Source organism: Piliocolobus tephrosceles, chromosome 10, assembly GCF_002776525.5.
Source record: "Piliocolobus tephrosceles isolate RC106 chromosome 10, ASM277652v3, whole genome shotgun sequence".
In the NCBI taxonomy this organism is placed as follows: domain Eukaryota; kingdom Metazoa; phylum Chordata; class Mammalia; order Primates; family Cercopithecidae; genus Piliocolobus; species Piliocolobus tephrosceles.
This window is the reverse complement of record NC_045443.1, coordinates 9,373,478-9,397,526: the sequence shown is the minus strand read 5'-3', so window position 1 is coordinate 9,397,526 and position 24,049 is coordinate 9,373,478. Positions and strand designations below refer to the sequence as shown.

The 24,049-nt window shown below is 37.8% G+C and overlaps 1 protein-coding gene and 1 pseudogene across 1 annotated transcript in view; both read left to right on the top strand.

The window, feature by feature from the left end:
- The first annotated feature begins 2,763 nt into the window (after positions 1-2,763).
- Positions 2,764-24,049, top strand: part of CLEC9A (C-type lectin domain containing 9A) — a 36,924-nt gene continuing 15,638 nt past the window's right edge. Inside the window, exons 1-2 of the mRNA XM_023192370.2 lie at positions 2,764-3,057; positions 14,218-14,372. The gene's annotated coding sequence lies outside the window, so the exon portion shown is untranslated. The remainder of the gene's footprint in view (positions 3,058-14,217; positions 14,373-24,049) is intronic.
- LOC111526606 lies at positions 11,327-18,425 on the top strand (annotated as a pseudogene).

Genomic DNA, 24,049 nt, shown 5'->3' with positions numbered 1-24,049 from the left:
TTTCTCTCTCTTTCTCTGTCCCATGCTCTCTCCTTCTCTCCCCCACCACCTCTCTTATCTCGGATCACTTGGTAAACACCGAGACAAAAACCTGCCAAAAGAAAAAGGAATAGCTCACCACATTTTTCTAAGAACTTGAAACACATCAGGGAAGCGATTGTGCCATCTTATAAGAGTCACACTTTCCTAAGAATTTGACAGTCAGAGGATTATGCTATCTTTCCACACTCATAGTTGGATGTGCCATGTGATAACCCCAGCCAGGAAGGAGATACCAGTGAGACACAAAGTTCTGTAGAAGACAAAAGCAGAACATAAGTCAAATCGTCCATGATGCTGCCTCCTGGAGCTGACTTGACCATGATGAAATGTATCAGAAATTGACAACATTCCATGACACCACCATGGTTTCTGTGCTGAGGATGGGCATTGGAAAAAAACGCACAAGTTAGAAAGTTGATTTCTTATCCTGCCTTTTCCTCTGCCTCCAAACTCTATTAAATCCAATATAAATAAAAATCCCATTGTTTACTTTTTAAAGCTTCTTCCCAGAATCAGTTGTACATTCACTTCTTTCAGCATACTTTTCATTTACCTAGACTGAACGTTTGATTCCCTCATGAAACATGTTCTTCTAAAACTTTCCAAAGTATTGCATTTGATTGTCAGAATTGTCAGAAGGCAGGTGAGTTGTTGTGTAAACCTTAACTTTATACATTATCAATGTATCCACCTTAGAACAATTACAAATTCAAGATGCAATGTCTTTTTAAAATTATTCTTTTTTGTTTTATATTTTATTTTCTTCTTCTTGTACACTATCATTTCCCTAGCATCTCTTTTCCAAAACGATATGTTAAATTTGGAATTCAATGATGAAAGACAAAAATAAGTATTTAAATGAGGAAGTATGTATTATTTCCTCTGTCTCTTTTTATTTGTTATCCTATTCAATATGTAAAACCAGGCTGTGTGATCTAAATCAAGTTTCTTATCCTCTAAAGCCTAGGTTTCATATCTAAAAATTAGGAATGATATTACCAGATTTGTAGGGTTGTTGTTTGCACACAAAGGAAGAATAAATGTGATCATTTATAGACTCGCCTGAGAGCATAGTATTTTATTATTAGGTACTCAATAATTTTTTTAACTTATCCTTACCTCCTCACCTCACCTCTGTAAATTTTAACAAAAGACAGGAGACCTGTATACTTACCAGTTCCTTATTCTCTATATTGAGTGGGGTAGAAATTTTAGAGACCCTCTAAAAATTTGTATCCTTGCTGTCTTGCCATGTTATGGATTCCTGAATTATTTTATATTACTGGTCTTTTGCTCCATTGCCACCTTTCAGGACAGGGCTTACATTCATTGTCTGAAAAGCCAGAGGTATATATTAATTATCTTGATTTCTTTATATTATATATGGACCATTTAATGCAATGTTTGAGTTAGTCTTGCAAATATCTCATTTCCTCCCATGTTCACAAAAGTCAAAATATGAAAACAACCTAAATGCTCATTTCATTGATGAACAAGTGGATAAAGAAAACATAGGCCGGGCACGGTGGCTCACGCCTGTAATCCAAGCACTTTGGGAGGCCGAGGCGGGCGGATCACGAGGTCAGGAGATGGAGACCATCCTGGCTAACACGGTGAAACCCCGCCTCTACTAAAAAAATACAAAAAATTAGCCGGGCGTGGTGGTGCGCGCCTGTAGTCCCAGCCACTTGGAGGCTGAGGCAGGAGAATGGCGTGAACCCAGGAGGCGGAGCTTGCAGTGAGCTGAGATCTCGCCACTGCACTCCAGCCTGGGCGACAAAGCGAGACTCCGTCTCAAAAAAAAAAAAAAAAAAAAAAAACAAAGAAAAAGGAAAACATTGTATGTGTGTGTGTGTGTGTGTCTGTGTGTGTGTGTGTATATATATACACAAGAAAAAACTTTCCGCAAGAACCTCCACGTCCTCATTTAGAATTTAATTTTGTACTCACACACTTCTTTTTTTTTTTTTTTCCACTTCCACTTGACACCCTTCTGGGGTACTAGGTAAGTTGTACCTGAATTCCACTCTCTCCCTCAAAATATCTGTCTCAAATTTGTATATACATTAGTAGGTATCAATCAGGAAGGTCTCCCTCAACCCATTCAATAGGCCCTGCCTCAAAATTTGAAAAGTTTAAGAAATTCAGAGCCCTGATTATGTACATGGGCGTACATTTTTGCAGACAAAAATCCCTTGTGCCCTACCTACTCATCAATCTTCCCCCTTCCTATCAGTCTTCCTCTCCCCCTGAATCATTGGTAACAACTGATCTCTTTGTTTTCTTTGTCTTGACTTTTCCAGAATGTCATATAGCTAGCATAATATGACAGTTTTTCCTACTGGCTTCTTTCACTTAGTAATATGCATTGAAGATTCCTCCATGTTTTTCATAGCTTGACAACATTTCAATTTATCGTCCAATGATATTCCATTGTATGAATGTACCAAAGTTTGTTTATCCACTCATCTTTTGAAAGACATCATAATTGCTTCTAATGTTTGGCAATTATGAATAAAGAAAATGTGTGTGCCAGTTTTTGTGTGTACATGTTTTCCACTTTCTATGGTTCCTAGATTGTATGTTAATACAATACTTAGCTCTATAAGAAACTGTCAAGTTTCCCGGCCCCGAAGGTGCAGGCTGCAGAGATGGAGTGGTCCTGTGCCCCGGAGGGCAGCAGCTCCCACCCCCGCAGTTTGGAAGGGGCGGGGCTCCCGCTTGTCCCGCGGCTGTAGCAATCTGTGGTGAAGTTGAAATACTTTTCTGCTGGACTGGCAACATGCTTTGATTCTTCTCAAATAACTTGCAAGCTATTATGAAGCACATCGGCTTACCTTGCCCTGAAGGAAACACATTCTAAGGCCCACAAATGATTAAACCCAGCAATTTATGTGACAATAGCATTTTTATTTTTCTTATCAAGATCTGGCTATTTGATCCACATAATGGTAAAGATTCTCAAGTTAGCCACCATCTAGATGATTCAAACTGATGATACTCTCTGCAGAAGAGGTAAGAACCACTGGCAGTAGGGTGGAAGGTATGTCACTACAGATAATGCTGACAGAGAAGGTAATCTGAGCCTACTTTATAAGAAAGGCATGATTAAAGGAGAAAGGGGAAAGGGCATTCCAGGTTAGGAAAGATTCTAAACAAATGTAAAATAATATGAAGGTGTGAGCTGATATATTTAGGAAATAATGAATGCTATGTGGGGGTATGTATCATCTGCAGAGATGGGTGAGGGAAGATTCCAGTGGAGATGAAGGCTGGAGCTGCTGGTGGAAAGACGTAAGTGTATTTCAAAGGCCTGATGCTGGAGGCAGTAGAGAGCCTCTGTAAATCAGGCAGCTTCCTTATTCTTGCTTCTACTGATCCCTCAGTCTAAAATGTCCTCTTCTCTTTCTCTTTAGAGATAGAGGGAAAGGGAGTCAAACAATAATCTCCAGGAGGCCCTCCCTGGTTATTTCTTACTCCTCTGTTGATTTCCTTTAATCTGTGAAGTGTCTTCTAACTCATGGCCCGAGGCTTTACTGACTCTGCTGACTCATTGTCTGGTGCTACTGATTGTCTTCGATCTTGTGTCAGTGCCCCCCCACCCCGCCCCCACCGTTTTGGGAAGGAATTGGCTTTAGTTTTTACTCAGATTGAAATTTTATTTAGAAACGCGAGTAGCAAGGACAGGTGCAGTTAGTTACACCTGTAATCCCAGCACTTTGGAAGGCTAAGGTGGGAGGATTGCTTGAAGCCAGGAGGTTGAGAAATGGGCATAGCAACCAATGTCAATAGAAGAAACAGCATATGATAGGATGTAATAAATCTCAAGAAAAGTTACGCACAGATTACTATGGGATCAGGAACGAGTGAGCTGCCAGATGCTGTCAGTGAAGGCTCTGAGGGGTGGGAAGGATTGGCAGGGTTACAGGAGACAAATAAATGCTACAAATAACCTTCAAAGTAGAAGGGGAAGTGAGTGTAGGGAAAGGAATGCAGACAAGGCTGTGCCTTGTTTGGAGAGCTAAGAAGTTCAGTGTTGCAGATGCTCGATGTCATACCTTAGGAGGGAACTGCAAATTAAAACAACAAGGAGAAACCACTGCATACTATTTGAATGACTAAAATCCAAAATACTCACAACATCCAATGCTAGCAAGGATGTGGAGCAACAGGAGCGTTCATTCACCGCTGGTGAGAGGTAAAAAGGCATAGCCACTTTGGAAGGCAGTGTGGCAGTTTCTTACAGAGCTAAGTATAATATTAACATACAATCTAGCAACCATAGACACAGGACAAGAACTCGGGCAAAGACGTCGCAGCCACAAAGGTTTCCAACCAGAAAATCAACACCCCAAAGATGCCGTAACATTATCTATGATCAATCTCCATCTGTATATTGACATCAATCCACCTACCTCCTTAGGGATTTCAAGCTTGTAATTTTCTTTCTTTTGTTCGCTCTGGACACGATCAATTTCTTTTCATCTCCACTTGTTCACTCACCTTCACCTCCCAGTGTGGTGCAATATCTCTATGTTAAAAACAAGCAAAAGCCATCTTTTGTTTACCATGTCCCCATACACATGATTCTAATTTTCTTATATTTCTTCTTAACATTTCTCTAATTTTCTTAACAGCAAAATGTTAAAAAATCTCTCTGTGCTTACTGTTTCATCCTACTTTTCCTTTATGCTAATTAGGCTTTTTCCTTCACTATTTCTATTGAAAACACTCCGGTCAAAGTCACCATTAACCTCCATCTGAACACATCTAATGGCTGGTTCTCAGAATTCATCTTACTCACCAGATAAGCATTAAAAAAAAAAAAAACTGATTACTTCCTTTTCATAATATATATTCTTCTCCAAAATATGTTGTTTCTTAGGACACCGTTCTCTTCGTTTTCCTTTTGCTTCACTCACATCCCAGTCCTCCCTCAGATTTGGATTCCTCCTTACATTAATTTAAAATGTTGTTGTGTCCCAGAATTCAGTTCTTTGTCCTCTTTTTTTTTTTTTTAAATTCATCCTGGGATGAACTAAATTGGATCGCACCCATTAAATGGCCATAATGGGAGTTAATTTCTTGTAATCTCATGACTTAAGAGCCATACATTGATAATGCCCAAAATTATATTTCCATCTCCAGAACCACATATCTGACTGGATTCTTGGCATATTGACTTTGATCTATTCTAGAATTTTTTAACTTAACACATCAAAAATGGGCAACTCTTCCCAACAAGTTTCTCCATCTCGATAAATGAATATTCCATACCTACGGTTCCTCCACCAAAAACTTGGAATCACCTTTGACTTTTCCTGCTGCTCTCACATGAATTAAACCTGTCAGAAAATATTGTTCACCTTGGAAAATATGGAAACACGGTTATTAATTATGGAAGTATTGTTGATTGAGATACCTTAAAAGAAATACTGAGTTAGCATGACAGGAGGATTCATTCTCACTCTGTTCTTTAAGAGTCTTGCCGTTCTCACATCTCATGCCTATTTCAGAGGACACTTTTAAAGTGGGGCCTAATTGGATAGTACCCAAGAATGGCCAGAATGACAATGAATTCAGAAGTATTTACAAAAATAGAAATAGGGAAAAATGAAGATGAAAGTCGTAGTTGTCAAAGACATAAGGGAAACAAAAATAAACTAAAAGCAGAAGAAAAATAAATGGCCACAAGGAGGAGACAGAGGATGCATACAGGATGGAATTTATTTTGAAATGTATTAATATAGTCACCCAATTAGGTGAGTATACCTGACCTGGATAATAAAATGTCTCAATTAAAATGAAGCACTATGAAGACAGGCTGATTCATTCAAATCCTGGATCAACATTTATTTGTCCTATGGCTTTTGGCAAGTTACTGAACCTCTGTGCTTTATTTTTCTTAATAGTAAATTTGCCCTAAGTTCAGGGCCTACCACAAATATAACTGATAAAAGCATATAGAAAGAGCAATAAATGGCAGCTGTCATCGTAGAAGTAAGTTTGGATTATTCTGGATGATCTTAAAAATGGAAGAAACCTGGGCAGTTGTCCAAGCACTGACAGTGAAGCTTAAACAAACCAATCCTCATGAACACAACCAGGGTCTGCCTCAAGCCTGTCCAGAAGAACTCGATTATATCACTTTTCTTCATTCGTAGCACTTTTCATGATATACAATTATCTTGATCTTTGCTTTCTATGTTTCTTTACTATCTGTGCTCCCCACTCTTTACTATACTATAAGCTCATTGCTTGTATGATTCATTAACGATTAGTCCTCAGAAAATAGAAACATGCCTGGGACTTCCATAGTGATCAATAAACATATGAAATGGAAAAAGTTCCCTTGTCCCCCTCGCAGTGCGTGCAATGGAGGTATGGCTCGCTTCTTCAGTGCACGGCTATTCAAACCTCTAGGGGAGGGGTAGGCTGTGGGGCTCCAGCCCCACGGCAGCGTCTAGGAGTGAATGTTTGCATCTGAAGCCCCAGTGGGCGTGTGTTACAGGGTGCTCTTTTAGTTTACCAATCCATAGGTGGCTTGTGTTAGCTCAATTAGCAAGGACAGAGGCTTTCTATATCCAAGGGTTCTTGCCTTGGTGTACTAGAAGAATCAGATTACACGTGGGCTTGGATAATGAGTGCAAGGTTTTATTGAGAGGAAGTAGCTCTCAGCAGATGGTGGAGGCAAAAGGGAGATGGTTTTCCCCTGGAGTCTGGCCACTCAGTGGCGTGGGCTCTCCTCAGATTGTGCTGGCCAAACTCTGCTTTGTTTCACCAGTTGGTGGCCTGCCCATGTGCTCTTGATGTCCAACCACTTGTGTCTTGTTCCACTGATGACTACTCTCAATGTCTAGCCACTTGTGTGTCTGCCTGCTAGGATCTTGGGGTTTTTATAGGCACAGGACGGGGACATGTGGGCCACCGGTGGTCTTGGGAACTGCAACATTTGGGCATGAAGGCAGGAGTACCTGTCCTAACCTAGGACTGTGGGCAAAGGCCCGGGGGTGGATCCCTCGCCAAGGACTCACCTTTCTCTACCCAGCACTTCCCTGCTCCCCTTCTATATCACATATGTTCAAATAAATGATTAATTGCCCCTGCCATGAAATTTTATAGTAATTTTAAAGGAAAGTGCAATGGCAGATATACTTAACATACCATGAATCCTCAATTCAAATACACTTGATCAATTCACTTTCTTTCAATCAATCACACTATTTCCCATAATCACACTGGGTAGATTAGATGATAGCACATTTTTCTTATTGTTAGTATTTTGTTTTTGAGACACGGTCTGGCTCTGTCACCCAGACTCCACTGTAGTGGCAAGATCCATGATCTTAGCTCATTGCAATCTCCGCCTCTTGGGCTCAGCTGATCCTCCCACCTCAGCCTCCTATGCAGTGGAACTACAGGCATGCGCCACCACACCCAGCTAATTTTATAAACCATAGGTTTCACCATGTTGCACAAGCTGACCTCAAACTCCCAGGCTCAAGCAATCCTCCCACCATGGCCTCCAGAAGTACTTGGGATTACAGGAGTGAGCCACCATGCCTGGTGCCTGGTACTGCTTTTTACAAGAAGTATACTTAATCAAACTTCCAGACTTTTATTCAGATGTTTGCCCTGCCTGATAAACATTGCCTTCTTCTTTCTCTTCTTAGGCAATATTTACCTTTCCTTCAAACATCAACGCAAATCTTAATTAATCCAATTGATTATCATTCTTATTTAACTTTTTACTTACATATGTTTTGTATGCAAATGCTTGATAAACTTTGTGATATGACTGCAGTCTGACACATTTTTCCCTTCATATTCACTACTGTTTGTCACAAATGATCTGCCATAATTTCGGTCTGATAGTTATTAGTTGTTTGGTTTATTAACTTTTAATAAAGCTTATTCCACTTTGAAATCCACATGTTTAAGCTTTCTGTAAATGAAGTAGAAAATATTAATTATACTTTTTTATGACAGGAAATCTTACAGAATTTAGTATTTGTGTGAAAGCCTGGTAAGTCAAAGGCGAACCAACAATTGTAATGAAGAGAGAGGACCAAATATCACTGATAAAGCCCCTAAGGCTTTAGCTTAAAGGCGGTAAGAAGTCTGTGAAAAGCTATCACCAATTGCAAAATACTTCCTTTTTTTCCTGTCTGCAGTCATAGCACCCGCAGTAGTCAACATCTTATGGTCCTTCTCTTTTACACATCCATAGGCCATCCCTGTATATTAATCAGTCTTATCTACAATGTTACACATTCCACTAATTTCAATTCTTACTGCATGTATTCCTTGTCATTGCTATCTTAGTGTCTTTTACTCATTCTTCAGCTATAAACATAATGATGGAGTATATGAAAGACATCAAAATGTAATAGAAAGAATTTACACGCTGGGTAGATGCTACTAGGTACTACTTTTTACAAGAAATACCATGATTTAAAAAGTCCCCCAAATTTCTTAAACTTCTCTTCCCATGTTCAAAATCAGGATGATAATGCCCATCATACATACATGCATTCATTCATTCATTCAACAAATATGTATTGGGTAACACAGGAAATCCTCACTTAACATCGTCAATAGATTCTTGGAAGCTGCATAGAAACAAGGTAGAACCAAACTAACCAGCATATTTCTGGTCACAAAAACATCACCTACCTAGTAAATAAAGACTCAAAACACCTCTAAGAGTAAACATTAAAACAAATGTGAACTATATATAATATGTACATTCAGAAAAGATGAATGAAAACAAGATAATTATATACCCAATTTTTAGTAAATCAGCAGGTGTTGGTGGTCACAGTAGTAGGTAAAATCAAGGAATAGGTGTTTGCAAAATAAAAATTGACAGAAGCACCTCCTAAAGCATGCAGTTCAACAATACACAATCAGGAATAGGGCGGGCTCACTGAGCACTTTCCAACTGCATTGCTTATTTACCTGTATTTGTATATTGACTATTTTACAGATTCTTATTTTACAATCATTTGTATTCATTCATTCATTCATTCATTCATTCATTCATTCATTCATTCATTTTCCCACATACTTATTTCAGCTCCATGTCTCAGGTGGCCAGAGACTATCTCGGCAGCTCAGGGTCGAGGTGGGCACTGACTATGAAGAGGCCACCATCCCATCGCAGGGCATATTCACACACACGCACCCTCACTCACACTGGGACCGTGTAGACATGCCCACTCACCTAACGTGCACATTTTGGGACATGGGAGGAAACAGGAGGGCCCAGGAAAAACCCCTGCAGACGTGGGGAGACCATGCAAGCTCCACACAGTGGCCCCAGCTGGGAAGGAATTTTTTTTTTTTCTCAACATTGTTATAACAAAACAACCTTACACAGAAGGATGTTACTCAAGAGCCTGCTTTAACTGCATGTCAGTCACTATTTTAGAGCCATGGGGCATTTTCTTCTGGGAATAAAGGACAAAAAATTTATGACCAAAGATATCTCTATGTGTGTTGGGTAGTGATCAGCGTTATGCGTTATGGAAAAGAGTGAAGCAAGGAAGAGGGACAAGAACGTGGGCTGGTGTGTAGTTGAGTAGGGAAGATGTTCTAAATGTTCAAAAAGAAAGTTCACATAGCCTGAGAATGAGTGAAGGAAGAGTTAAGAGTCCCTTTTGGCTAAAACAGAAGTTACAAGGACAGACGCTGTGGTAGGTGAATGGTAAGTGACTGAATTTACCCAGCTTACAACTGGGAACTACTGAATATTTTAACTGAGATTTAAAAAAACTCAGTGACAAAAATGGGTTTGGGATTTTAATTTTTTTAATTTTTAGTAGTTTTAAGGAATTCAGCATTAATTTGAAGTGAGCTTTTTTATTATTAAGAATTGTTTTTTTGGTAAAAATATTTGAATCATACTAAGTTTTTGTTTCCAAAATCAGGTACTGTCTTATTTTTTGTTTGTTTATTCTTCACTTCATTCTCAAAATAATTTGAAGAGTGTAGAGAAAGAAATTTTAGAATGGAAGATCATTTTAAGTGAATTGACAAAGAATTCAGAGTGAAGGAGATAGCTGGGAGAAAAAAATATATACAAGCTATGTCAAAGGGCATGTTAGTAAACAAAATATCTGCCACTACAACTCACATAGTTACTATATTGAGAAGTCTAACATTCTGCTAATTAGAGGAAATAAAAGAAATCAGGTCACTTATAAAGTAAAAGACTACCACTTATTTGGAAAAATGGAAGCTTTGTTGATCATGGGGGTTTAACAACGGCAACAAAATCTTCTATAAAGCTATGTAAGAGCTACTTTAATGGCAAAATAGACAACATCCTCCCCAGTATTTGTACGATAAACACATCAGCTAGCTTTTTATGGCTATTCTTACAACTATTTTCAATGCAAGCTAAAATAACTTAAAAGCTCATTTCATAAAGTTAAATGTATGCAATACAATACATATGACATTGTGATGAAAGGACACTAAGAAACCATTCAGCCTTAAATATCAGTCTAATCACCACTATACCTGAAATTAGGTGATTTCATCACATCAAAATTCTCCATTTCCAAGAAATTCACTGTAAAGTCCAAACATTACTGAAGAATAATGTAGCGAGTCACTAACTGTATTATTTTACTTTATTTGATAGTTTTCCTTCAATATCTAAATCTAAGCAATATCAGGCCTGCCCCACGTGGAGACTTCAAATAAAAAAAAAGATTGATGTATAAAATATACAAGAAGTTGGGTAAATTCTAGGTCATAACCAGGAATGATTTCTTCCAACACAAGACCATGAAATTTAGCCTCTATGAGATCCAATTATATTAGACTTGCTTCTCACAATGGGATATACTGTATTTCTGCTGGTGTGCTATCCACCAGAAATCACTTCATTTGAACAATGTGATTTAGACTATGCTAGGGCTAAGATGAATCATGAACTTTTGTTCTTCAGAAGGATACACATGGTGGAGTATCTATTTACTTAATGTTGAAGATAAGGAGACAGGAAACAAATGCTCTATCTACTTCTTTACCACAAGTTATTTATTATTTTTGTGTTTTTGTGTTCAAGGTCCACGTATCTCTGAGTACCTATTAAAGGGCTTCCTGGAAAACAAAAAGCAAACAAACAAACAAAAAATGTGTCCCATCTCACATGGTTCTACCCTACCAGAGAGGAAGATCATATACTGACAGATAATGAAATTGTAAGAGTTGGACACTACATTTTGCAAAGTCATTGAACCCTGTGCTCACTTGCAGTCTTCAGGTAGCCATGAAGATTGAAGATGGATACATCACCTTAAATACTGAAATTTGAAAACCAGCTCTCACCTCAGGTAAGAATGCCCAGAGCCAATAAGTTGGAAATGAATTAGAAAAATGAATGCAACCTATTTTTTCTTTTTCTACTATCAATAGTATATATAGTTTAATTTCTTCTTCCTGAATAACGTGAGTGCTCTATAGCATTTGAACTGTACCTTCATAAGTTCATACAGACCTATTTAGAATACAAACATCAAATATACGAGCAGGGAACTTTGCATTAAGGCTCTGAGAGTTCAATGTTTGAAGGCATACAGGTTTAGGGGACAAGGAAAAATAATGTTTGGAAACTTCATTTTCTAAATGTGAGCAACAAGAACAAAATAATCTTCCATAAAGCTATGTAAGAGCTACTCTAATGGCAAAATAGACAAAATCCTCCCCAATATTCCTACAATAAACACATCATCTAGCTTTGTATGGCTGTTCTTATAACTACTTTCAATGCAAGCTAAAATAAAAGCTCATTTCATAAAGTTAAATGTGTGTGTGATTCTCCAGTTGCTGTTTATTAAAGCAGTTATTCATGGGATGGGTGGGCATAAAACAAAACAAAACAAAAAATACAAACACATCAGGCCTTAACAGAGAGTAGTGATTTGGCTTGGAGAGGTAAAGTTCATTGGGGATGAGGATGGGTGTGTGGTATGGGAGTGGGCCATGCCTATTGTTGATGATCATCAAGAGAACACAGGTGAGATCTGCCAGTGAAGCTCTTTCTATTACTTAGAGAATCTTGAGACGGCAGGGACAGGGGCAAGGGTGAGCCTTCCCCATAGCTAACCCATACTGCCTGCTCCTTGATATCTTTATTGTATGCCTACAGTGGCATACTCCTGGTGGCGTGTGATGGCTGATTCTGCTGATTCTGTGCGTGGGAATGGTTGTCGGGCTGGTGGCTCTGGGGATTTGGTGTAAGTGCTGACTCTTTGCCAAAGATTCGATTGGAGAAAGGTAATACTGAAGGGTCATGGCATATCCCACTAAGCTTCTCAATTGTCACTATTTGTCTGTTTGTCACTACTCCAATTGTCCTATACATAGCTGCCAAGATATTCTCAATGAAGGAGAACACTGACCTTTTCCTTGTGATCAAAATAACTTTCTAGGTTTTTATTAACTAAAAATATTTTTAAGAATTTACTACTGGCTTTTAAGAACTCCTAAATATGGATCCAAACTATTTAAAAAAACTATTTTGTCCCTCTTCCTATCTTGTATATCCTAAGAACCATGGAGTTTTTCAATTTCATATGTAAATCCTATGTTCCCCTGTCCGAAATCTTTCTCATTCTATTCTCTCTACCTCAAATTTCCTTCATCCCACTTTGTTTACTAAAATATTGTGCTTCTTCCCTCCAGTAAGTCTCACAGTCCTCCAATGGCACACTGTAGTCTGCATAGCTGTTGCTTGTTTACATATTTGTTGATTTTTCATAAGATATTTTAGAATCTTTCATTTGTCATCTTTTATGTCTTTGTTAGTTACCTAATTATCACAAGCACTTTATTTATTTATTTATTTATTTGAAACAAAGTTCTACTCTTTCACCCAGGTTGGAGTGCAGAGGAGCTATTTTGGTTCACTGCAACCTCTACCTCTCACGTCTGAAAGATTCTCATGCCTTGGCCTCCCGAGTAATTGGCAGTAAGGTGCGCACCACCATGCCTGGTTAAGTTTTGTATTTTTAGTAGAGACAAAGTTTTGCCATGTTGGCCAGTCTGGTCTCAAACTCCTGGCCTCAAGTGATCTGCCAGCCTCGGCCTCTCAAAATTCTGGGATTATAGGCATGAGCCACCATGCCCAATCTTATCACAAGTACTTTAACCATAACAAGAAATCAGTATGCATTTTAAAATAAATGAATAGTCTGGCATCACACAAGGAACAGAAAATGAGTTCATTCACCTCTCTGAACTCAGCTGAGAATCCTGTATTCAAGAAAATGTCAAAACAACCACTTTGGGCACGTTATTGATCTAGGGATCTTTTTTATTTGTGATTGTCTCCTTCAAACAGTTCACTTACTAAACCTCAGGTGTCAGTTTTGTGTATTTCTTAATTTGTTCTTTATAGCCCCTTCACTCTTTTCAACACTCATTTAATCACCTGTATCTAGTAAACTCTTCAGATATTGGCAATTTTAATGAAATGAAAATTCAATAAAAAATCTTTGTATCATTTTTATAATTCTGATTACGAAATATTTTCATTTATTTTTTACATCTAGCTGTCATGGAGCAAAATTACCTACAAGTTGAGAATGAAAATCTCTCAGGAACTCTGTGACAATTAGCAAAGCGCTTCTGCCAGTATGTAATAAAACAATCAGAACAAAAGGGCGGCTGGATTTGGTGGCTCAAGCCTGTAATCCCAGCATTTTTGGATGCCGGGACGGGCGGATCCCCTGAGGTCAGGAGTTCGAGACCAGCCAGGACAACATGGTGAAACCCTTTCTCTACTAAAAATACAAAAAAAAAATTAGCTGAGCATGGTAGCGGGTGCCTGTAGTTCCAGCTACTCGGGAGGCTGACGCAGGAGAATTACTTAAACCTGGGAGGCGGAGGTTGCAGTGAGCCAAGATCATGCCACTGCACTCCAGGCCAGAGCGACAGAGTGAGACTCAGTCAAAAACAACAACAACAACAACAACAACAACAACAGAAGGGCACTTTTAGTAAGTATTGTTTTTTAACCTCTTCATTTCTCCAATCCCTGGAGCATTTCTCTGATGGTAACTGAAGGGAGTCTTGAGACCTGCAGAAAACATTGAATGTAGGGAAAATGTAATTCCAATTTAAAAACAGCAACAACATTCCTCTGCTTGGTTTCTCTAGATGACCACAAACGCAGCCCCTGTGACACAAACTGGAGATACTATGGAGATAGCTGCTACGGGTTCTTCAAACACAACTTGACATGGAAAGAGAGTAAGCAGTACTGCACTGACATGAATGCTACTCTACTGAAGACTGACAACCAGAACATTCTGGTAAGAAGATTCTTATGTCAAATATTTTGGAGGCAAGGGAGAAAACTCTCAAATGTAACATTTGATCTTTTTTGTTTTTTACATTTTTCTTAACGTCTTTCAGTTTGTACTAATCTAAGAACCTTATGGAAACCTAGTAAGGATTACAGAACCCAAATATTCAATCCAATCATAATATTCTACAACATTGCTAGAGTTGATCAGTCAAATTGACTTGTCCCTTCCTGACAGCTCAAGTACATAGTGGGTCACACGAAAAGAGTCAGCCCAATGATGTTCTCAGTCATTTGTGTCCTGTGTTGTTCTAACTTGCTGCACTGCCCACTTACCGTTTTTGTGGGCTCAAACTCATACAGAGGATATCCAGTAAAATTAATTAGCCTTTGTTTCCGCTCCAGCAAAATAAGAGAATTTCCTAAAATCTCAGCTCTATTACAAAAAGATTAATTGAAGACATATATGTATATCCTGAATTTGTGTTAGTCTAGGCTGGTTCTAGTTTAAAGATTTATAACTAAAAGTAGTCATGCAAATTTTTTAAGGAAAAAAAGGTATAGGTGAATTTCAAGTAGAATTTATCTGTCAGGTTCTGTAGGGAAGTATATAATGTTGATATATTCCAAAGAAAAGATTAGGAAATTAGAGAAAGGTTACTAGTGGCTTAAGCTTTTAGAAATAAGCAGTCAAATGCGACTGTCACACAATATCTCCTGTGGAATGCCATTCTGAGTGTTACATATTGGTCAAGAACCTCAAGTCACTTCCTATTTCCCAAAAAGGCATTCTCACTTGTTATTCCGGGAGGTGTGAAAGAATATAGACATTTGTCCTCCATTTAGTTTTCTTACTCATCTACTGATTGATTTACCTATTCCTTCATTAATTCAACAAATATGTGCTGAAACTATCCAGGACTTGGACCTATGCAGTTAATAAAACAGAAAAAACAATCCTTAAGCTCAAGGAGCATATATTTTAGGTGAAGCAACAGCCAAGAAACAAAACAAACGACATAGTATACAGTATAGTAGGTAGTGATTATTGCTAACTAGAGAAAAGTAAACCAGGAAAGGTAGATGTATGTTATTAATAAATCCCTTTGAGAAAGACATTATATACTCCTTGACTCAACTAACTAAATTAATACTTCTGTAGATAAGATTTTATAGGCAAGCTAAGCAATAAAGCCAAGCCATATAGAGTCTTAAATCTAAGGAATATAAAGCTCACCAATAATGTATTTCTTTGTGTTTTCTTTCTCTAACTGTTTACATTTATTCCTTTGAATCATATTTGGTAGTCTACTTGGGAGTATAATCTTCAATTAATTGCAGATATAAATATATGCTGTAAACATACAGGAAGATTAGAATATCAGCTATTTTGTGTACAATTTTACCTGTGTCCTACAAGCTTTTTTAAGTTCTAAGACAAGTGAAATTGGTACAGATTCAAATAGCAAATGAAATACATTAATATTAATATAGACATGAAATCCAAATTTTTTTTTTGTCCGAGGTCATATCATAAAGCTTTGTCTTTATGTCATTACCAACAGCTTTGGAGAGATTCTGACCATTGTGTTTATTTATGTTTATGATAGGAATACATCAAAGCCAGGACTGGTTTAATTCATTGGGTCGGATTATCCCACCATAACACTAATGAGGTTTGGAAGTGGGAGATGGCTCAGTTCTCTAAAAATATATGTAAATCTCCAACACTCAGAGTAGAAAGTAATACTAGAAACTCTTATTCTTGAGATCCCCTTTCCTCTCAGTCCAAGTCACTCAATAGTTGAGATGTGTCTCTACACCCTACTATGGGTTATATAAGCAGCAGCTGAGTCACTTACCCCCTACTTCAAACAAGAGAGCACTGGTCATAAGACAATTCTACTTTCCTCTCTCCCCTTCTTAAACTCTTTTATCTAAGCCACAACTGATCTTTATACCTGACATTATTCCCATTCATTTCTATATTCATCTTTACCACAGAACAGAGTGTGTGTGCGTGCGTGTGTGTGTGTTTAGATTGCTCTGATTCTCTCCATATATATATATATATATGGAGAGAGAGCGGGAGAGAGAGAGAGAGAGAGGGGGAGAGAGAGAGAGAGAGAGAGAGAGAGAGAGAGAGAGAGAGATGGAGTCTTGCTCTGTCACCAGGCTGGAGTACAGTGGTGCGATCTTGGCTCACTGCAACCTCCACCTCCTGGGTTCAAGTGATTCTCATGCCTCAGTCTCCTGAGCAGCTGGGATTACAGGCACGCGCCACCACACCCAGCTAATTTTTATATTTTTAGTAGAGACGGGATTTCAGCATGTTGGCCAGAATGGTCTCCATCTCCTGGCCTCATGATCCGCCTGCCTCAGCCTCCCAAAGTGCTGGGATTACAGGCGTGAGCCCACGCGCCTGGCCCTCTCCACATATTTTTAAATCAAAATTTCATCCTTATTATTTTACAGTTGAAAGTTGTAAACTCGAGAGTCTTTTGACTTTTCAGTGGCATTTTGCCTACTCTTCTATCCTCCAAGTCTCCAAGAATTCGATACATTGTGGTTCACAGGATAATTCCAATGTCCATTAATGAAGCTCTATCCTTCTACAAATGATGCAGGCAAATGGGCTGTTAACACTGGCTTGTGAACCTCAGCCACTTCCTATATATGGTTTTCCAATGTCCAGTCTCAACATCTTTCGTCCATCCTACGTGTCAAAACTACAGTCTCTCTCCAAGTAAAATTTAAACTGATAACCAAATCTTGTACAATCTGATCATTACTTATACTATTAATTAACTTATTTAATAAATATTTAGTAAGTATTTACTACAGGTAGGATCTCAGGATACTACAGCTACAACTCTTCACAGACCATGGGCTTCATCTCCTATTACTTGCTGCCTCATTATTGCTCCCACAATATTGCAGACAAATTAGTGGGTTTTTAAAAAAAAAATTCTTCCAACAAATCAAACTCGTTTTCTTGTCTCAAGGCTTTTGTATTTGCTATTTTCTTCTCCTAGAATGCTCTGCCTCCACAACTCCATGACTGTTTCCTTCTTGTGAATCAAGTCTCTATTTAAACATCACTTCTTCAATGAAGCTAAGTCTAATTACCCAAACTAAATTAGCTTCCCTTCAGCCCACATCCACACAGTCTACCACTGTTTTGTTTCTTTGTAACTTTACCACTGTCAGAAATTTTCTATTTGTGGGCTTCTTACTGGCATCACCTGACTGAAATGGAAGTTCCCCCACAGGAAAGCCCTTGGCTTTCTTGCCTTTCCTTATCAGTCTATCCTCAGCCCATAGAACAATGTTGTCACATAGTTACGCAGATATATGCCAAATAAACTAATAAATATATATTCTTTGTCCTCTCATGATAAACAATCTAGAAGAGAATACAAGATAACAGCCATTACAATACAACATGCTGTCTTAGATCATCTATCCTGTAACATAAATCTTCAGTTCAAAAATATTGAATCAATTCACTTTTCCATGAACTTATTGCCATCCATTGCAGCTATTTGTCCTGTCCATCTCCTGTCTGTTCATCTAAATCCTGCCCTTCCATCAATACCGAACTAAAGTCCGATCTTGTAAATAAAGCCTTTTCCCATCATTTCAGAGTTATCTCAATCTCTTCTTTGGGGCTCCTATTGTACAAGGGTTCCCGTGCTCCTTAATCTTACGCTACACAAAATTGCTATTGAGCTTTTCAGATACACATGCCTTGTACTACCAAGCAGGTTGGGAGTTACTCAATAATGGGAAACTTTTTTTTTTCTGTTTTCCCCAGAGTCTCCATTTTGTGCATCAAAATACTATACACAGGGTTTGACTGTTGATTATTTCCTTAGTCTCTGAAGGAATTTATTCTACCTTTCCCATTCACAGGTTTGAGCTTTCTGAAGATGGAAAAGGAAATGTGAATTGTGCCTATTTTCATAATCAGAAAAGGCACCCTACCTTCTGTGAGAACACACATTATTGAATGTGTGAGAGGAAGGCTGGCATGGCCAAGGTGGACCAGCTACCTTAGTGCGAAGAAAGGGGCAGGATATCACAGTTAAGGGCTTTATTGCACAATGAAAGTTCTGAATGAAAAAATCAGTAGCCAAAAATTGCTTATTTCTTCCTTTCTTCTCCTTGATGTCATTTTTAATATTATCTTTACTACAGAATCACTTACCTACTCCCTTCTTTGAATATCCAGAAGCCAATATATAAATTGATCACTTATTTCCCAATTATTCTACTTTCCCTTAATTTTCTTTCTTCTTGTCTAATTTCTAATTACCTGAATACAATATGATTTACTGCATCTTCATATATACACACATAAAATTAAAATCAGGACAATATAGGCTAGTGCTTAGTTAAGTTGGGCAAAATATCGAAGCTTAAAATGTGTGCAGAATATCTAAGTTTGAAAGATAGCATGACATAACAAAACGAATACTAAACTTGGAATCGGTAGAACAATTTAGATAATGTCACTTAAAGTACAATCATGAACAAGTCACATAGACCTTTTAACTTCTATTTTCTCATACTTAACATAGGAATAATACACTCTCCATTTATACCTCACAGTTCTACAACTTAAAATAAAACTTTGTAGTGTTAACTATACCAGAAACTTTACAAAAGCAGGCACTGTGACTTCTCCATTTACTATTGTATTGTATTACCAGCACCAACCCCAGATCCTGGCTTACAGGAAACAGAAAGACATTACACAAAGACAATTACTATTCCAAGTTCATTTCTGGTTAGACTTAACAGCAGTAATTTTTTGTGCAAAAGAAGGAAAAGAAAGTTTGTAAGAAAGCTTGTGGGGTTTGTAAAATGAATAAACACTTCTCAAGAAGGCCCAGAGGCTACTACACAGAAGGACAAGTTAAAATGCTTTATTTAGGTATTTTCCTAACAACTCTATGCTCGCTTCTTGCTGAATAACTCAGCAAGTATTTATAGAATACATGGAAAGGCACCCTTTCACAGGATAATAGGCAAAAACTGCATTTCTTTCCCACAGCTTCCCTTCTTTAGTGAATACTATTTATAAACATGATTCTCAAACATCTCAGCTGAGGTGTTGGTTAAAACATTGAGACGTTCAAACACAAATGCTGATGTTACTCAGTGGGAAGCCTGAGGACACACAGAAATGTGGGTTTTTACAAGCACCATGACATAATTCTTGTACAAGTAGTCTTTAATACAGTTAGAGAAATATCACTATTTTAGAACTTACTCTCTCTATAAGTAATTTAGTGTCTTTAAAACTCTATTTCCTCATCTACGAAATGGATTTAATATTATGACCTTGCTCATAAGGTAATTGTGAAGTTCATTTAATATGATTATATAAAGTATTGATCAGAATACCAAGCACGTAATACATCCTTAATAAATGTGCGTTACTCTTAAAGCTTTGTGCACTAACACTCAAAGACACTTGAATCTTTATCTTTTTTCTAGACTATCAATAAACAAGCAGATTTGGAGGGCTTAAAAACAATAACAGAAATACCTCAAATTCTACTTGCTATTTCAAATGTCTAGAGATCTTGGATTTGGAGTGAATGTATTATTATTTTCTTATTTTTACCTGTTTATTTAGAGAAACCAAATAGGAACTAATAATTCAGAACATTATCGAAAAATTAACCATATCTTTGGCTCTCATTTCATCTCCCCAAAATGAAAAAGCATATGTTCATACATCACTATGGCACACATAAATTTAGAAGAATAGTATCTTAGTGCATGGCAACAATACAACTTAAAAATGTAAGCCAATCAAACGTGCCTACAAAGATATTTTTTCCTGGTATTTGTATCTAAAGCATCTTACACATGAAATCAAAATAACGGAAACATTAGTAGCACAAATCAGAACACTTCATTCCAAATACTAAATCTTCTACCTATTATCTAAGTGAACTTAGCAAAATTCGACTCCTCTGTGCTTCAAATTACAACTAAATTACAAGCATACCTCAGAAGTATTGTGGACGCAGTTCCAGACCACCACAATAAAGAAATCATTGCAATAAGGTGAGTCACACTAATGATTTGGTTTCCTAATGCATATACAAGTTATATTTGCCCTAAACAGTTGCCTATTGCATATGCAATAGCACTATGTCTACAAATGTACATACTTTAACTTAAAAATACAATACTTTATTGCTAAAATTGCTAATGATTACCTGAGTCTTTAGTGAGTGGAAACCCTTTAACTGGTAGAGGGTCGTGCCTCGATGTTGATGGATGTTGACTGATCAGAGTGGTGGTTGCTGAAGGATGGGGTAGATGCAGATGCAGCTATCTTTAAAACAAGACAACAGTGGGCCAGGCACGGTGGCTCACGCCCTGTAATCCCAGCACTTTGGGAGGCTGAGGTGGGTGGATCACGAGGTCAGGAGTTGGAGACCATCCTGGCCAACATAGTGAAATCCTGTCTCTACTAAAAATACAAAAATTAGCTGGGCGTGGTGGTACACACATGTAGTCCCAGCTACTTGGAAGGCAGAGGATGCAGTGAGCCGAGATTGCGCCACTGCACTCCAGCCTGGTGACAGAGTGAGATTCCATTAAAAAAAAAAAAAAAAAAAAGACAACAGTGAAGTTTGTGGCATCAATTCATTCTTCCTTTTATGAAATTTTTATCTGTAGCATGAAATCATGTTAAATAGCTTTTTACCCATAGTAAACTTCTTTCAAAATTGGAATCAATCCTCTCAAATACTGCTACTGCTTTAAAAACTAAGTTTATGCAGTGTTTGAAATCCTTTGTTATTATTTAAACAATGTTCACAGTATGTTCACCAGGAATAATATTTGTCTCAAGAAACCATTTTATTTGCTCATTCATAAGAAGCAGCTCCTCATCTGTTCAAGTTTCCTCATGAGATTGCATCAATTCAGCCACATCTTCAGGCTCCACTTCCACTTTTAATTCTCTTGCTATTTCCAGCACATCTGCCGTTACTTCTGCCATTGAAGTCTTGAACCCCTGAAAGTTATCCATGAGGGTTTGAGTCAACTTCTTCCAAGCACCTGTTAATGTTGATACTTTGACTCCTTCCGTGAATCACAAATCTTCTCAATGACATCTAGAATAGTAAATCCTTTCCAGGTGGTCTTCAATTTACTTTGCTCTGATATATCAGAAGAATTACTATCCGTGGCAGTGATAGCCTTATGAAATTTATTTCTTAAAGAATAAGACTTGAAAGTCAAAATTACTCCTTGATCCCCTGGTTGCAGAAATGGAGGCTGTGTTAGCAGGAATGAAAACATTAATATCCTGGTACATCTTCATCGGAGCTCTAGAGTGAATAGAGGCATTGTCAATGAGCAGCAATATTTAGAGGAAAAAAAAACAAACTTTTTTTTCTGAGCTGTAGTTCTCAACAGTGAGCTTAAAATACTCAGTAAACAATGCAATAAACAAATGTGCTGTCATCCAGACTTCGTTGCTTTATTTATAGAGAATAGGCAGGGTATATTTAGGACAATTCTTAAGATCTCTAGGGTTTTTGAAATGATAAATGACCACTGACTTTAACTTAAAGTCACCAGTTGCATTAGCCCCTAACAATAGAGTCAGTTTGTCCTTTGAAGCTTTCAAGGTAGCCACTGACTTTTCTTCTCTAGCTATAAAAGTCCTATATGTCATCTTTCCAATACAAAGCTGTTTCATCTATACTAAAAATCTATTGTTTAATGTAGCAACCTTCACTTATCTCAGCTTTATCTTCTGGATAACATTCTCCAGTTTCTAAATCAATATTTGCTGCTTCATCTTTCGTTTTTTTGTTAGAGAGATGGGTTCTTTCCTTAAACCTCTGGACCAACCTCTGCTGGCTTCCAATTTTTCTTCTACAACTTCCTCACCTCTCTCACTCATCGTAGAATTGAAAAGAGTTAGGGCTTTGCTCTGAATTAGGCTTTGGCTTCAGAGAATGTTGTAATTGGCTTGATCTTCTATCTAGACCTCTAAACTTTCTCCATATTAGTAATAAGGCTATCTTGCTTTCTTATTATTTGTGTGTTCACTGGAGTAGCACTTTTAATTTCCTTCTAGAATGTTTCCTTTACATTCACAACTTGGCTAGCTGTTTTATGTAATAAGTCTAGGTTTTGGCTTATCTTGGCTGTTGACATGTCTTCCTCACTAAACTTAATCATTTTTAACTTTTGATTTAAAGTGACAGACATGCAACTCTTTCCCTCAACACTTACAGGCCTTTGTAGCATTATTAATTGACCTGTTTTTAATATTGTTAGTTCTCAGGGAATATAAGGAGGCTCAAGGAAAAGGTATAGAGATGACAGAACAGCCAGTTGGTGGAACAGTCAGAACAACACAGTATTTACTGATATTTATCAACAAAGTTAACCAGCTTATATGGGTATAGTTCACGGTGGGTCCCCAAAACAATTATAACAGTAACATCAAAGATCACCATAACAAGTAATAATAATGGAAAGTTTTGAAATAGTGTGAGAATTACCAATATGTGACACAGAGGCATAAAGTAACCATAGGTTGTTGGAAAAAATGGCACTGATAGACTTGCTTCAAAGAGGGTGGCCACAAATCTTCACTTTTTAAAAAATGCAATATCTGCAAAGTACACTAATACAAAGCTCAATAAAACAAGATATGCCTATACTCGATACTCATGATAGCACCTATTTCATTGATCCATTGGTAATAATCAAAATAATTCATGTATAAGTTCTTGAAAATAGTACTTGGAATATAATTAACAATAAATAAAGGTATGATTAAAAACATCAAAAGTAATAAAGGGAACATATTAATCCTGCACTAGGAGAAGCCAATGGCTCCATACAATGAAATTTATCAGGGAATGTTCTATATTTGGGGAAAAGGAGTCTTTCTGAGCCTGATACTTAGTGCTGATAAAAGTTGAGAACAATTGGAAATTAATGACAACTTAAGCTTCTGTTACCGTGAGCTTCTGTTACCGTGTTCCTAACATTTTGTCTCAATGTACATTTGGTATGCTTATGATTTCTTCCTCTGTTTCTCCTCAAGACAGAAGTGATCCTACTTCAAGGCTATGTGGGATTAAGTTACGTTAATTTCAGATGTGAATCTCAGGTCATGTGAGCATCACATAAAATATTGAAGAATGGGGCCAGGCACAGTGGCTCATGCTTGTAATTCCAGCACTTTGGGAGGCCAAGGCAGGTGGATCACCTGAGGTCAGGAGTTTGAGACCAGCCTGGCCAACACAGCGAAACCCCATCTCTACTAAAAATACAAAAATTAGCTGGGCATGGTGGCAGGTGCCTGTAATCCTAGCTACTTGGGAAGCTGAGGCAGGAGAATTGCTTGAACCCAGGAGGCAGAGGTTGCAGTGAGCCAAGATAGGGCCACAGCACTCCCGCCTGGGCGACAAGAGTGAAACTCCATCTAAAAATACATATATGCGAATGGGCTGGATATTCTTTTCAGTTGCCCCTGGGGATTATCTCAGTTCCGACCTGTGTTTTGAGAGGCTGAGCTCAAATGAATACATTATCAGAGCACATAAACTTGGCCCCTGACTTGTAAATTCAGCCAATGGAAGGCACTGGTGATCAGAGGTAGGGTATTAATTCGACGGGCTCTCTCTC